The 16,289-nt window shown below is 39.2% G+C and overlaps 1 long non-coding RNA gene across 1 annotated transcript; it reads left to right on the forward strand.

Annotated features, from left to right (window-relative positions):
* Nucleotides 1-7,298: 7,298 nt before the first annotated feature.
* LOC109267791 (uncharacterized) lies at nucleotides 7,299-10,842 on the forward strand. Its single transcript, XR_002080268.2, has 2 exons — nucleotides 7,299-9,584; nucleotides 10,702-10,842. It is a non-coding gene; the product is annotated as an uncharacterized LOC109267791 (long non-coding RNA).
* The last annotated feature ends 5,447 nt before the right edge of the window (nucleotides 10,843-16,289 follow it).

The following is a 16,289-nucleotide window of genomic DNA, read 5'->3' on the forward strand; positions in this document are numbered from 1 at the left end:
AAACCATGTTTTCCCTTCCTTGGTGCTAGTTGAAAATTCAAAATATGCATCCTCTGTCTCCCACACAAGCACCCTCTACCCAGTCCCACCCACTAACCACAATAAAAACCCAAGCCACGACTTCACTTTGCTCTCAATTCATTTCAGACTTGCTTGGAAACCTGCCTGCTATCCCCTGAAAGCCTTATTATGTAAGTAATAAACTTTATCATACTCTCTCAGTACATGTGTGGCATCTAGGCATCTGATGCAAATTTGAGCGGGGGGTTGAACACGTCCTTCCAGAGGGGAACCACAAGACAGCAAGTATTTATGTGGAACCAATTTCTAGAGGTAGATTTATAACACTTACAGGCAGTATAATGTCCTGTTTTTCCATATCCTTACCAACTATATGCACTTAGGGGTTTTTTTTTTTAATATCTTTTGCATCCTGATAAGCCAAAAGGTAAAATAAAGATAGAATTTAATTGCATTAGTTTCTAATTCTCTGATTGATAATGAATTTGATATTCTTTTCATTTGCTTTCTGGCCTTTTGTAATTCTTTTACAATGTATTATTTGCACTCTGTTCTCATTTTTCTATATGTAGGAGCACTTTATTAAGTATGTTAATCTTTACCGGTGGTATATATTGCATATTTTTTGTCTCATTCTGACTTTAACTTTTTTATGGTGTCTTTTTCTGTAGGCAAGTTTTTAATTTTTATATCAATTGGCCCTTTTCATTTTATCTTTTTGGTGCTCAGTCATGTTTAGGAAGGACCTCCACAACCTAAGATTATAAATTTGTCTGTCTCTATTGTCTTTTGGAATATTTACAATTCCATTTTTTGTATTCATACATTTTACTTGAAGTTAATATGTAAATATAGTGATATAATAATTTCATTTTCTTTCCTAATAGGAGCCTAGCTCTCTTAAACCACTTATTAAATAATATGAATTTTCTCTGCTGATTTGAAATACCAGTATTATCATACACAAAATTGGCATATTCCAAACACACACACACACACACATTTGCACTTTGTCTTGTTTCTTGGATCCATGTGACTATTGCTTTTTTACAAAGTCGGCCTTTGTAATATAATCTGTTAGGATTATATTTTTTTCCAAATTTCCAAATTTTCTTGGCTATTGTTTACAATAAGCTTTGGCATTCATTTGTCAGACTCCATGCAAGTTTCCTTAGTCTTTATTTTTAGATCTTCGTTTTTAGATTAATTTTGAAAAAAAATTGATATCACTATTATATTTAGTCTTTCCCTCCAGAATATGGAATAGATCTCCATTTATTTAAGTTCTCCACAATTTCTGCAATTAATTTACATGTCCTAGATTCTAATAAGTGCATATTTTCACACCTTATTGTTTCTGAATGCCTAACATATCACTTGTATATGTTTATGATAGTATTTCGGGGTTTTTTCAAAGTGCCATAATTAAATTGTACATAACATTTTAGAGTCGAGAAGATGTTGTGCCTTTATAATAGAAGCATTTCTTTACATATTTTCAAAATACCACTAGATATTTTACATAATTTTTGACATTGCTTTTTTTATCCATCTTTGGCTACCTCCATAAGAGTTTGAGGTTATTTTTGTAGAAAATGCTATAAAAATTTTTTGGATTGTATTTCTAATATATCTGGTAATCAACATTTAAATTACCATGGAGGATCTTTTCATAATCAATTATTCAGCAATCATTTATTTTATAAGCTTCGTGTACACAGATCAGATTTTCTTAAATAAAAAAATCTCCTGTGCTCTTCTATTAATGTTTTCTCTCAACAGTTTGCACACAAATCAATTTGTGCGAGTCAACTAACACTCATGACTGTTATTAACCCTCAATATTGCAATTAGTGGCATTAGTGTTAGGGAACGACAATTGTTTATGGAAAGCAGGTGCTATGACAAGAACATTAGGGATATGACGATGAGAACCATCCTCATTAACAAGGCTATTCATCCCCAGGTCAATGAGGCCAAGTAAATCAGAAGCCAGGATTCTACAATTAGGAGCAGATAAATCCAGTCAGTATCAATATGTGGTAACCATATTCATTCTTTATAACAGGCTTAACCTGCTGTCTAAAAGAAAATTCTTACATGCCCTTTGAAAGTTTCTCTGAACTGATGCCATAGGTGAGGTCTAACTCTTAGGAGGTAATAGCAAATCTATTACGAAGTTTTCCTAGACCTCACAACCCATGAGTGCAAAAGAATTATGTTGATATCAACGACTCGGATATCTCCGCCTCCTTAAAATTTCACTCCCAAGAATTTCGGGAGCATGACTACACATGGAGCTAGGAGTCAGTCCGCTCAGTTATATGTGACTTGCACTGTTTCTACCATCTGCCTTTGTGGGACTCCGCCCGCCATCTCCCTCCAGGACCGCCCCACGTGTCCAGAGTTCCTGGAAAGCAAACTTGTATGTCTGATGCTGAGCAGGGACTCTCTGCTACCCTCTTGGCATGTAGTGGGTGAAATTATCTTTTCAGGAGGTTGAGGTCTTATGTGTGAACAAGAACATACAATGTGTCACTCAGTTATACGTCCATGCTTCCTTTTCTCTCTGACCAGGCATAATATAGATAGATTTCTATCTAATAAGTGTATTAAGCATACACACGTGTCAGGGATTGGGCTAAGAGCTACAGATGCAAAAATGAATAAGACACAGACTCTGAATCCCAAAAGTTTATGGTCTAGTAAAGTCGATGCCTGTGTCAGAAAATAAGTCCCATATAGAAATTAACCAAAATTACTTGATTGCTTCTCAAATATTTGAAGAAATCATCTCACTGTAAATCACTATCGCTCATCTTGTCTTGGATGTGATATTACTATTTCAGTAATGTCTTTGTTTTGGACCCTTGGGAATTATTACCAGCTACGGTACAATTTGACCTTCAGATTCAAATCTAGTCGTGGTCTCTGTTATGCAGAAAAGGAAAAACCAAGCCCACCTTGTTTGTCCAAAGCTCACCTCTCCATTGGCTTACTCTGCAATCAGGAATTGCCCAGAGAAAAGAAATAATAGTTAATATTTCCAATATTCCTATGTTCTGCTGTATGTTTCCATCTTTATTTTCTCGCACATTATTTGCTCAGGGTATGGATAAATGCTAATAAATGGGAAAACATAATAATAATATCATGCAAATAATTAAAGAATGTGCCTTTTTGTAGCCCCTTATTTTCTCTTTCCGAAAACTGTTGATAGTGTAGGAGGAAAAAACAAAACAAAACAAAAACAATCTTCTAGTATCCATTTCCACACATAAAAAGGTAAACAGACTGGCCCGAGGATTCAATTTACCACTTTTCAAACCAAGTTTAAGTGCTGACTCCAAATCTGCTGTTAACATAAAAAAGTTAAAAAAATAAATTAAAAAAAAGTCTTTGCAGTTTAGGTTCTTGGCATATGGCCTCCTCCAGACTCCCTAGACTCCAATTTCTAATCTACAATACAGCCTCTGGAAAACAATTGTCAAAGCTCCATACACATTGGAAAAGAGATTTTCTATCCACTGCCAAATGAAAAGTTAAATACCACGCTGAAATGCATAGCAAAATCCTTTATCACTAGAGGGCAAAAGGTGCTTTCAATACTTTATTTAAACTTACATACATTATTACTGCTGGCACAGCGAGTAGCTCTAAAGCTTTCTAGATGTTTCCTTCACTTCTTAGGGGGGAAAAAAAAGAGGCCTGTTATTTGTTTTTCCTTCCACAACAGCCCCAGACTATAATTACACCAAATCTCCTCATGCTATAACTAGGGAAAAAGATTGGGGGTGTTTGCATGTTTAAATGAAAATCTTAATTCCTTCAAATGCTGCCACAATTTTTTTAAAAATTTTACTTCATATCTGAAGTCCCCCATGACATATGCTACCTAAGAATAATATTTTTAAACCCACATATGCCAAATATGCTGTTACTGTTCTCACATTATTAGTCAAGTAAAGCTCTTCACTAATTCTGCATCACAAAATGTTCCCAACACTTGAAGACACTTGCAAAATTTCATACTTCTAATTCTTTTTTACCTGGAAGTTCACAATATTAATTTTTAACATGCTCGGGGAAATCATGAAACCAAAAGCAGATTTAAGTAGCAAAATTTTGTAACACGTGTTAGGCCTTTCAACCATCGCCTAAGCTGGCTATTTTCATTCAATCTTTCGGTTCACTGCTGCATCAGCTTCTATTCCAAGGAAGGTTTTGCCTTCTCACTGGGTCTTTTTGTAGGCGGACCTCATTTACATAACACTCGACAACTTTTATTCCAGTCCATTTAGCCTCTAAGATTCCATTAAAACTCTAAAGGGACCATGGCTGAGTTAAGGTGAGCTAGAAAAGCAGGGCAAGTCTGCACCCCCCCCCCCTCTTTCCGCCACCCAACTTCCCACAGGACAGCAGCTTTACCCCCTCGGTCCTCTCTGAACACCTGCTTGGCTCCCCTTCCTGGCACCTGGTTTTGCATTTTGGTTTTTCTCATTTGTGCCTTTCTATCTACTTAACCCACTGCCCTCTTTCGTCTTTCACCTCTTCACTCAATTCCTCTTCTCTCTTTTCACTCAATTCCTTTTCTTCTCTCTTCTGAAGTGGGGATGTACAAAGAAGCAAGAAGTAAAGGGGAGAAAGCCAAATGTCTGTCTTCGGGCTATTAACTGAAGTTCCAGAGACTTTTGTATTGTGCCTTTGTTCCTTTTTCTCCCCAAATATCTCCAGGTTTACCTGTTAGTATTTTTTGTCTCTCTCTACTCACTATCCCAATAACTGAAAACTTGTCGTAGCTCCTCCAATCCCCTGAGGGTCTCATTATTTGCCCAGCAGATTTATGTGCTGGGATGAGGGGAAAGGGGAGGCTAGGAAAGGAGAAATGGGACAGATACTGGGGCCCCTGGATGGCTCAGTCAGTTGAGCGTCTGACTTCCACTCAGGTCATGATCTCACTATTGGTGGGTTCGAGCCCTGCGTCGCATCGGGCTCTGCACTGACAGCTCGGAGCCTGGAACCCGCTTCGGATTCTGTGTCTCCCTCTCTCTCTGCACCTACCCCCTCTCATTGTGTCTCTCTCCGTCTCTTGAAAACAAATAAATGTTAAAAAAAAATTTTTTTTAAGAGAAATGGGTCTGATACTGAAGGTCCTTTCATATCAAGCTAAAGAGTCTGATTTTTATCTCAGAGACAATTATTCATGCTGAATAATTTACAGCAGAAAATGGTATGGTCCGGTATCGAAATGTATTAAAATTGGCATTACACAGAGTATAAAAACACCATCTTTGAGGACATACAAATGTAGGTAAGCATTCCAGCTCCATTCCTGTTTACCCGCGTGACCTTGAACACATTTGAAGGGGTCCGATCTCTACTTTCTTCACTTATAAATGGCAAGAGAACCTGCCAGGCTGTTCTGGGGATAAATGACAGAGGGAACTTTTTTAAAATATCTAAAATACCACCCTGTGTGCTGCGTAGTCGCCACTTCTCCTCCCCTTCCCCCATCTCCCATTCTTTCTCTTCCCACGGCTGCCTACAGGCTTTGTGCCCCAGAAGACTGACCCTTAAAGACTTAATCATCAGGGCTCCCTTGCTGTTGGCTTCTTAGAAGTGGGAGGCAACCAGCCAGAGAGGGAGGCCAGAAGACAGGGGCTGGCGCATTTCTTCTCTGTTCTCTCCCTGCTTCCATTCTGTGGTTCCCACAATGGCAGCATCTTCTCAATGCCAGTGATGAGGGAGCGTGGGGCAAGATGAGGGCAAAGTACAGGCTAACAGCACCCTCCCCACCCCCCGCACCCCCCGCCGCTGGTAGGATATGTGTGATATTCCTCAGACACTCCTGGCTGCTGAAGATCAGGGGAAAGGAAAGAAAGCAAATGGCTGACTGATAGAGATCACTGTCACGCAGCACAGGAGTCTCCCTCAGTGTATGGAGAACTTAGTAAACTGCTTGAAAGAGACAATCTTACCCCTAGCCTAATCTCCAGAAACCTATGGACTCCATTTCCTGGAGCCCTAATGTCACCCTCATCAAGATGGAAGGGGGTTTAGGTGCTTGCCATGGTGACGTGGGAAACAAAGGCAAATGAGAAAGTAAATTCCCTTACTGCCTACAGCCCACTGATGAGTCCTTGAAACCAGAGGAGTGACCTCCCTCCAGGGGCTCAGCTGCCTCAGTGATGACACTTTGCTAGGGGCAAAAAGGAATCCTGGCTTAACATTAAACTGACTCCCACACCCAGGATCCTGTGAGTCTCCTTAAACACATAAAAATTCCTTTGCAAACCTCCTTTATCTTTAACCCCCAAGTACATGTTGGCAATATACTCCAAGCATATGACCCTTGATATACATCTGAAGGGTCTCATGACTGAAGTTTTACTAAACAGTATTAAATGACATTTTCCTAACAACAATTAGCCCCTCAAGGTCCTGGAAACCTTGCTTCCAAAATTCCTTAGAGACTTATGCTGTCCCTAACCCCCTCCCAACCTGAATATATATAATCAGTCACTCTTCACAATCCCAGGGCAGCTCTTTCTGCCCACAGGTCCTGTCCCTGTGCTTTCATAAAATCACCTTTTCTGCACCAAAGATGTCTTCAAGAATTCTTTTTTGGCCATTGGCTCTGAACACCCACCATCACCCCAAAACCCCATCACAAAGGCTTCACCACTGCTCTAGTTCTCTTAGGACTTCAGGAACATTCTTCCCTCCATTTGTCCTTCATGATTCCCACTCTGTTAACCCCTGGGTGCCCCAACATCCTCTTCTGGTTTTCTCAACCTTGCCAGGGCTCTACACTTGTCATTAGCGTCTCTCCAGTTGATCAATCTTGAGCAAAATTCTGTTCCTTGCAGACTTCTGACTGATGCACCTGGCTTGTAAAGGGCCAGTGACAACGTTACACAGAAGGCTTAAGCACCAAAGAGCAAAGCAGGAACAGCATTCTTCCCCTGTTCACGTTGTCCAAAATGTGCTATCCAAATGGAAAGCAGCATGACTATTTATTATGAGCAGTATTAAATGGAGTGTTGATCCTTTTCCATTAGTCTTATAAAGAATGGTGAGTTGATGGGTCAGTCGGTTAAGTGTCCGACTCTTGATTTCGTCTCAGGTCATGATCTCATGATTCATGGGTTCGGGTCCCCCGTCGGGCACTGTGCTGACAGTGCAGAACCTGCTTGGGATTCTCTCTCTCCCTCTCTCTCTCTGCCCCTCCCCTGCTTGCTTGCTCTCTAAATAAATAAATAAATAAACATAAAAAAAAAAAAAGAATGGTGAGTTGATGTTAAGCAGCTGATATGAGCTTTGTTCTTCAAAACTCATTACTTCTTTAATTTTGAATCCCAGAACTTTTTCCGTGAAAAAGTAGAATAACTCTACGTGGGGAGAAGAGAGAGTACATCTGCCATCACAGCTCTTTTTGGTGCCAAGTCCCTGCAGTGGGAAGACGGCAACCTGCTGTAGCTATTAATATTGCAGAAGAAAAATGTACAGTAGAAGGAAATTGCCATCAAATGCCCTAAAGTCAGAACAAAGAAGTAAAGAATTCTTTAGTAAAGAATAGTGATGTACCCATTCTTTGCTGAGGTCCTGATTAAGTTTAGTCTAGATTTGGATTATTTTCACTAGGTTTTCATACCAAGGACATTTGGGGGGGGGGGAGGCAAAAATATAAGTCTCTAAATCATTTAAGAGCTTAAGAGAAATTCTCTTGATTTTTTTTATTTAAAAGAATTTTTTTAATGTTTATTTATTTTCAAGAGAGAGAGAGACAGAGACAGAGAGCAAGCAAGGGAGGGGAAGAGAGAGAGGGAGGCACAGAATCCGAAGCAGGCGCCAGGCTCTGAGCTGTCAGCATAGAGCCCAATGTGGGGCTCCAACTCACAAACCAACCCGAGATCATGACCTGAGCCGAAGTCGGGGGCTTAAGCGACTGAGCCACCCAGGCGCCCTGAGAAATCCTCTTTATTTATCAAAATCTTTTTAGCCAAATCTAACAGCAATAGAGCACTTCATAAAATCAAGTATTGCCACAAAATGATGGCAGGATAAAGGACAAGATCTTCTTTTATATGAAAGCTGTCCCCATGGGAAAAGATGGGCAATATAAATTTAGGCCAATACTTTTGGGAATGCATAGTGCTTAAAAATTCATAACAAGATTGGGGATTGAAAAAAAAATGTAATGGATTAATGATCAAGTAAACCTGTTAAAGTAGAAAAGTGCAGATATAGGCGAAGAAAGAGATTCTTTTCTGTCATATTTAGTTTGTGTTTTGTAAGTAGGAGTCACTGTCACTATCTCTGTTGTTAAACAACAGCAACAGCACTAACAGGGATAATCTTGATTGACCAAAAGATTTGTAAACAATTAAGTTAAGGGCTTGTTCTTCACAATGCAGAAAGATTTGCCACTTTCCATAACGTGCTGCTTTCTAGAATGTGTCCAATTAGGGCATAAAAGTTGTTTTCTAGATTCCTAATTACTTCAGAGATGAGTTTTGGTTTTGAGATGAGTGTTGACAAGACAGAAACCAGACTACAGACTTTTGGAAGTTGGGACCAATAATAAGAAATTAGCAATCAAATGTAAACCTTTCGGGAATCGAATAAAAAGTTTGGTGAAAATAGGTTTCAAAACAGCACACAAGGAGAAAGTCTTCTGCATAATGTCCAGTCCCACCAAAACCTAAAGACAGCACTTAATTCAGATATTTTGGGGGGAAAAAATAGGGTAACTTCCAGTTCTGGAGAGCTGACACATCACAAGCTTTCACCTCTCTTTGAAATCAATATCCCACTGATGTGACTGAAGTAAAACACAACAGAGGCTCAATTAAAGCTGAGTTAGAGAGGGCTTCACCAGCAAACCAAAACAAAGAAAGATTTCTCAAAGAGATTTCTCAAATGGATGCAATCAAGCTGATGACAAGTCCCCACAAAGAGAACCCAAAACACAGGCATTAAGATTGGACTAAGACAACACCTGCACAGAGAACCTGAGGGCAAGTCCTGCGGTCAAGGTTGAGAGAGAGGAAGACTCTGAAATCAGAATGCCTGAATTCATCGGATCCAGGCTCCAACACCCTGCCTGCCTCAGTGTTCTCAAAAGAAGAATGCAAATGAGAATAGTATTTACCTGGAGACCTACTATGAGGGTTACATGAGATCACGGAGATAAAGCGTTTCACCAAATGTCTGTCTTACAGGAAGTGCTGAAGCATTCAGAATGTAACAAAAATGAAAATACCAAATTTCAAAACCTAAGGGAGGCAGTTAAAAATAAACAGAAAAATCTCATAGTGTTTTTCTTTAAATAATATATTTTATTTATCCCAGCGGTTCTCAGCCAGGGGAGAGTTTTAAATGCCTTTATTGTTCAAGGACTGGAATGCATAAACTAACTGCAGCAGAGTCTGTGGGTTCTCTGCCCAGATCCTCAGGGACCCTCTGTCAGCTGTGGCATGTGCTCCTGCTAATGACCTACCCCTGCACGGGTCTGCAGTGGGCTCCCCTTAGACGATTTCCCCACCCACGGGTGCCTGAAGGTATGTCCCAGCTCCCACTGGCTCCATTGGAGCCAATGGCTGACTATAGTAATCCTCCCTTATTTGTGGGGTATGCGTTCCAAGACTCCCAGTGAATGCCTAAAGCCATGGTTAGTACTGAACCCTACACATAACATATTATTTCTATATGTACACACCTATGATAAGGTTTAATTTGTAAATTAGGCACAGTAGTAGATTCACAATAACTCAGAATAATCATAATAATATACTGTAATAAAAGTTATGTGAATATGGTCTCTCTCACTCAAAATGTCTTATTGTACTGTACTCACCCTTCTTCTTGTGACGATGTGAGATGATCAAATGCCTACCTGATAAGATGCAGTGAGGTAAATGACGTAGGCATTGTGACATAGCATTAGGCTTCTATTAACCTTCTGATCGTTTGTCAGAGGATGATCATCTGCCTCTAAACCAAGGTTGACCACAGGTACCTGAACTCTTGGAAAGCGAAACCACAGAGAAGGAGGGACTACACTGTAACGTTGGGACACAAAGTTCCTGCGTCCTTGTCACAAGTTAGGACAGACCATGGTGCAATTCCTGCTTGATTTATGCTACAGAGCTCACCAGAGAATCAGGCTGGGTGAACTTAGACCTCTCCCATTCCCTGCCTGCTACCTCGCTCCCTGCAGGCTCTTGTGAACACTTCTGTAACAAACTAGCTTTACAAGAATTGCCACCTCACGCTCTGCAGCCGGGGAGCCCAGCCTAAGTTATAAGCCTTCAGGTCAGGAACCCAGAAAAAGTCTTCCCCCAAAACTGAACCAAAATAAAAACATAAGCCAATAATAAAATGAAAGTGTAAATTGGTGAAAAGGCGGGGAATTGTGAGCTTGATAAATTGAACCAAGAATGTGAACTTTTGAGTACTTCTCAAATGGACCTCTCTATTGACCTTACAGATCATAGTACTTTATGTAAAAAATAAGTAATTTGGAACTCCAAATAGTTGAGGTATGCTCATAAAAAGGCCTTGTCCCTACACCAAAAGTTGTAAATGTATTCCTGTGGGTATATTGTTAGAATACAATGTGTCTAATCAAATATGATATCTGTTGTCTCTGAACATTGTTTTTCTTTTCTTTTCCAGTTAACCAATCAACAGCCAATTCCATTGAATTGGCGTGCTTCTATTCTACTCAAAAAGACTTCAAAAACCACAAGAAAGGAAAACAAGAAGATATACACATATTTGCTCATTTGTGAAAGAATAAACCAGAAACTAATGTGACTGGTGACTTGAGTAAAAACCGGGTGGAAAAATGGGAGAATGGAAATAGGATACAATAGAAGTGGGGTAATATTCTCTGAACATTCTGTTTTGTATACCTCTGACTTTTAGAATAATTTTCATGTTTCACATGATGAAAGATAAATTATTAAAGTTGAGTGGAATGTGGTGGGGGGAAGTAGGGGGAGGTGCTGGTATAGGGTGGAGTCAACTGGGCTTTGTCTTACAGGGTCCACCATGCCCGTGGGGAGGGGGAGGAACACACCTTTGGGGTTCCTGGCAGCAGGGTGGGGAGAGTCCACAGGACTCTGCCCAGTAGGATCCAAAGCTGAAACTTGGGATGGGGGGGACAAGGCATCACTACTTTGCTGTGCTTCACCTCAAGCAGGGCGGAGAAAGTCAAAAAGGTTCTGTTCCATAGATATTTCTCTTGGTCATCTCACTAGAAAGAATGGGCTCATCCTAGGGCTCTTAATGTCTTCTCCCAATAGCAGTTCTGGTTTTCAGGCTTTTCTAGCTCTCAGGGAGAGATAAGTGGGAAGCAAAAGAAAACAGTTCCAAGAACACACTGCCAGGTCATTCTGTGGGTCTAGAGATTTTTACCCAATATGGCTACTTTTTCTACCTTCCAGAGTCTTCTGATAGCTGTTTTATTCATTTTAGTCCAGGGCTACTCATTGTTGCTAGTAAGAAACACACAATAAAGTACTTTTATCCCACATTACCTGGACCCAGAAGTTCAAAACCCCCGATTTTTTTTTTCCCTTTCAGAATATCAGGTTCTGCTGTCTTTGGCTCTTATCTGGTTCTATCTGGCCATTCTCTGGCATCTGAATTAACCTCCTTGCTTCTGGTCTTCCCTTTTAATGGAGATTCCAAAGAGTGACATTTCAACTTTATTATTCCTGTCTCACACGTTGAATGAAATTCTTCTCAAAACAAAACAAATAAAACAAAAACCTTTCTTTTATCAACTATTTGAATCCCCTGAAATACCGTATTTCAGGACAAGCCAATGAATACTTGACTTATTCCTTTACATACCAGCTTTCAGAAAAATGGGTTGTTGCCTTAGCAAACTCCAATGATGACCAATAAGGCTTTGTGGTGGGGAAGTAGTGATAGCACAATATGATGCCCTAGACTTTTAACCTACTTGAATCCATTGTATATCAATCCATCAAGGTGAATCTTATTTCAATCCATTGTCATCATTGTTCTTTTTGATATACACACTGCCCCACTTTGACTAAAATGCATCCTTTTAAGACGGTTTCTCTCCTGTAACACAATCCCCAGCAGTCCTCGATATCTTCCTTACTTTTTAAAAAAAAATTTTTTAACGTTTATTTATTTTTGAGAGACAGAGAGAGATAGAGCACAAGTAGGGGAGGGGCAGAGAGAAAGGGAAGCACAGAATCCGAAGCAGTCTCCAGGCTCTGAGCTGTCAGCACAGAGCCCGACGCACAAGCCGCAAGATCATGAGCTGAGCCAAAGTCAGACACTTAATCAACCGAGCCGCCCAGGGGCCCCTTCCTTACTTTTTAATGTAACAAGGTGTTCTTGGTATATCTTATGCATTTTCTGTCCTCAGACCATCAATTATACATTCTCAAGTTGTTCTAGTCAGCTTCAGTATGATGTAGTTCTTACAAAACGGAGTCTAAGAAAACTGAGTTGTTCACAACTTCTGTTTCTTTTCTCTGGAAACGTACACATTGACAAAGAAAAATAAATCATGAGTTCATAGTGATACTTTTAACTTTATGATTGTATCTTTTTTTATTTTTGAGAGAAAGAGAGTGGGGGAGAGGCAGAGGGAGAGAGAGAGGGGGAGAGAGAGAGAGAGAGAGAGAGAGAGAGAGAGAGAGAGAGAGAGAGAATCTTAAGCAGAGCCCGACTCGGGGTTTGATCCCCTTACCCTAAAGTCATGACCTGAGCCGAAATCAAGAATCAGATGCTTAACTGACTGAACCCTCAGCCACCCCTTTTAAATTTTTTTAATTAAAAAAAGTTTTTTACAGAGAGAATCTTTTTTCTTATGACAAAATTGTTGGGTGCTAATGACATTACTATAATTATATATTTGTTTTGCCATTGTATCTATTTGTTTCAAAACAACAAAATTTCTTTCTTTCTACCTTTCTTCCTCTATTTTAAAGATGGCCTTTTGAATTTTTAATTAATTTTTATTTGTAATTATGTAAAACATTCTCATGCTCCCACAGTCAAAACTATTTAAAAAATAAAAAGATACATTCCGAGAAGTCTAGTTTTCTTCCACGGTCCTCTCTATTCTCTTCTGTCTTAGTCCGTTCAGACTGCTATAACAAAAATACCACAAACCGGTGGCTTAAACAACAAACACTTATTTCTCACACTTGGCTGGAAGTCCAAGATCAAGGTGCCTCCAGCATTAGTGTCTAGCGGGGGCTCTTTTCCTGGTTCAAGGTGGTCATCTTCTCACAGTATCTTCACGTGGTTGGAGGGAAGCTCTCTGGGGTCTCTTTTATAAGGGCACTAATCCTATTCATGAAGGCTCCACCTCATGACCTAAGCACCTCTCAAAGGTCCACTTTCTAATAGCATCACATTAAGGGTTAGGATTTCAATATATGAATCTTAAAGGAAAAAATATGAAATCCATAACAATCCCTCTCCTCAAATAGGTGACTGCCATTGGCATGGGTTTTGGTGTGTGTATATATATATATATATTCCTAAGATTCCTAAAATTAAAAGCAATATACTCTAGGGGTGCATGGCTGGCTCAGTTGATAGAGCATGCGACTCTGGATCTTGGGGTTGTGAGTTTGAGGCCCATATTGGGCATAGAGACTCCTAAAAAAAAGCAATATACTTATATGCATAGTTTTGGTATGCCCATAATTTGTATCATGGATCCATATGTCCATATATATGTACACCAAATATATCAGTACATGAAGATATTACTCATTCCCCTTTACAGCTGCATTGTGCACTTATTCAACCACTCCTTTTTTGATAAAAATTTTATATTATTTTCAGTTTTTTGCTCATGACTATTGTTACGATAAATCCTTTTCTCAGATATAAATTTGTATTTTTTTCCAGTGTATCTTCCAAAACAATGAAGTGACATTTCATAGATATGAATGCAAAGTCAAAGGGTAAATGCATATGCACTTTTACTAGATATTGACAAACTGCTCTCCATAAGATTGTCTATTGTTTTATTCCCATCGGCAATGTGTGAACATGCCTGTTTCTCACTTGCTTACCAACAGAGGATATGTCAAACTTGTAGAATTTGGTCCACCTGATAAGTGAGAAATAGTGTCACAGTGTAAATTTATATTTTTATCCACTTTAGAATGAATGAGATTGAGCCTATTTCCATATTTAATGGTTAGTAACACTTCTTTTTCTATGGAACTTCAGTTTATATTCCTTGCTCATTTTTCTAAATGGTGGTGGAGTATTTTCTTCCCGAGTTTTAGAAGAGTAATATGTTTAGGGATATTAACACATTTTCTGTGACTAAACCATAAGTATTTTTCCCAGTTTGTCATTTGTCTAAGGAGTTCTTGAATGGAAAAAAGCAAATGGTACAAGAGTGTGTAAAATACATGACTTTATACATAAAATTTAGTGTGTATATAGTTATTCTATTCATATATTATATATATTATACACCATACATTATTGTTGTATAACCTGTTGGTTAACAGTAACAGTTGGTTTCTCTTTTTTATAATGCAGGTGCCTGACTTAAGCTTTGATATTCAAGGCATCCATTTCAAAGAGGCAACCACTTCAAAGAGGGCTGTCTGGAATAAGCACAATGCCAGCCACAGGACTAGATCAAGAGCCAGGTCTCCTCCCCACCTGCTCAGCCCCTTTCCTTTAGTAATATTGGTAGATTTCCATAACTGGCCATTTAGGCTGCTTCTTTTTTTCCTCTTCGCACACTTCAAATTCCTGCTCCTCTTTTAAATTCACCAATAAAGAGTGAACCCTTGAAACGCTAACCCCCACCCTCAACTCCAATAAAAGCAGAAACCCAGCTCCATGAGTTCCCTCCACGACCCTGCTGTATGGCCCCCCAGGTGTCCCATGTGATTTTGAGGACCTTTGAGTAATAAATAAAATAGTAATAAATAAAATAGTAATAAATAAAATAGACATTTTATCCCCCAAGGTTTCCTGGTGGTTGTTGCTGAGAGTGTCTTGCAATCATAATAAGAACCACAAGGACTGGCCCAGTCACAACATATGGTATAATATATAGTACATTATATATTCTACACTTAGGATATACACTGAACTGATACTAGTGATTATCCCGGTGAATGGGAAGGGTAGCCAGAGAATGGAGAAAGAACTTCCACTTTCTATCATATTAGCTCTGTTCTGCTTGAATTTTTTTTCAATGAGCAAATGCACACCTTTTATAGCTTTTAAACAAAAAGAGGAGAAAAAACTCATAATTTCTAGGTGTTGTGACAATACTTTGCCAGTATCTAGTCGATTTACGTTGTTTGAGGAGAAAATTGTGCAAGTGAATGCTTAGCATCCAAAGTCCAAAATAAAGAAAGAATGTAAGAATTTCAAACAAACAGAGGTTTCTTCTTGACCTTGATCCAACTGCCTAAAGAAAGAAAAATCATACTAATTGCTTTCCTGACACATTTGACTTGATCCCATCTTAGCAGAACACTGGTAATACCACTTCCTCTGAGTGTACCATCTCCAATAGTTGCCTTCAGCAGTGACTTTGAAATAAATTTTAATACAAGAGACCCATTTCCTCCATGCTAATTTGGTCTCGTAAGGGACAGAGGAGACAAGTAATTGTTCTAGTGATATTATGAAGCTATGATGTATTTTCTCAAATATGTAATTAAAATGTTTCCCTTTTATCTTGGTAAACAAGCCAGGCCAATGAACTCAATCCAAATGATGAGAGATTTTAGTCTGTATTTGGGGAAGAGCAACATTAGTATTCTAAGACTTCATTTACTATCTCTCCATGGAGACATAATAACTAGGAATTACATCATACAATGTAATCGCTTGAGAATTTTGAAGAGAACTTTCAAGCATTCTAAATATATAAGAGAAGGATAGATATGCAGCTTGAGGCATCATATCCACACAGATGAATTGTCAATGCCACCAGAATTTACTTCAGAGGTGATCAACCCTCTCTTGTATTTTCTGAGCTACTTTGCAATGTCAGAATCGTTTTACAACCTCATCAACAAAAATGACCAGGCTTGATCGTGCATCAAGTTGCATCACACCAAGGCTTAAGAGCTTACCAAAAACTCAGTGAGAGACTTCACTTAAGTTCTGCCATCTCACTAGCATCTTCTCCAATGGGGGGGAGCATAAAATCAAATCTGCACTTCCACTGTTGAGGCAACTGCATAACTCTAGCAGCCATCTCTACTGTGATTCCA

Source organism: Panthera pardus, unplaced genomic scaffold (genome assembly GCF_024362965.1).
Source record: "Panthera pardus isolate Hobbes unplaced genomic scaffold, ASM2436296v1 HiC_scaffold_2, whole genome shotgun sequence".
In the NCBI taxonomy this organism is placed as follows: Eukaryota; Metazoa; Chordata; class Mammalia; order Carnivora; family Felidae; genus Panthera; species Panthera pardus.